This window comes from Meleagris gallopavo, chromosome 13, assembly GCF_000146605.3.
Source record: "Meleagris gallopavo isolate NT-WF06-2002-E0010 breed Aviagen turkey brand Nicholas breeding stock chromosome 13, Turkey_5.1, whole genome shotgun sequence".
In the NCBI taxonomy this organism is placed as follows: Eukaryota; Metazoa; Chordata; class Aves; order Galliformes; family Phasianidae; genus Meleagris; species Meleagris gallopavo.
This window is the reverse complement of record NC_015023.2, coordinates 5,897,409-5,898,193: the sequence shown is the minus strand read 5'-3', so window position 1 is coordinate 5,898,193 and position 785 is coordinate 5,897,409.

Genomic DNA, 785 nt, shown 5'->3' with positions numbered 1-785 from the left:
TTAGTATTGGTTCTGTCCCACCATCCTTCCCTTTTTCACTCTTAGTCCAGTCTCATTCTTTTCCATTATCCAGGATCCATAGCATTCTCTGGTACAGCATCCGTCGTCTAGAGCACTCAGCCTGTCTCTCCTGTACTCTACTGTCCATTTCCAGAATCTGTTAATTCCTTCTTCAGTCTCTTTGCATCAACATTCCTATAAAATATGTCCCTGTAATGAGCTTGTTCCTTGCTCATCGAAATGGCTGAATTTCTCTGGCAATTTTCTGATTTTTTTTTTCTGAAATTTTCTAAAATCAGTCTGAGTGCCTTTGAAATTTCCTAGAAACTTTCAGTCCAAATAGTTCCTGTTTTGTAAAGTTATGAAAAACAGAAAATACAACTTTGTGATGGTGTAATGGAAATGCTAAGTCACAGCCTGAAGCAGTGATTGAGCACCTGGTGGGAAGGCAGGGCCAACCCAGGGGAGCTCAGGTGCATGCAATGTTCCCTGAGTGACTGGAAGGGTTGGAACCCCTTCTCAGACCTCATTTAATGGTTGGCAGTGGAAGTGAGGGCATCTCAGTGGAGATCCCTACCTGAGGTCTTCTGAAGGTAAGTGGTTTTTCTTACTCTGTTTCAGCATCCGCAGCTGCAGCGCTTGGGCTTGTCTTCATTTGCTGCAGCCTAGGGTTGTGCCACCCTGCTACTATCACTGTACTTTCTGTCACATTTTAGTATTACAGATCGTAATCACTCCAAGGCTTAAACCTTTTGGTATTTCCTTTTCAGCTGTGCCTAATCACA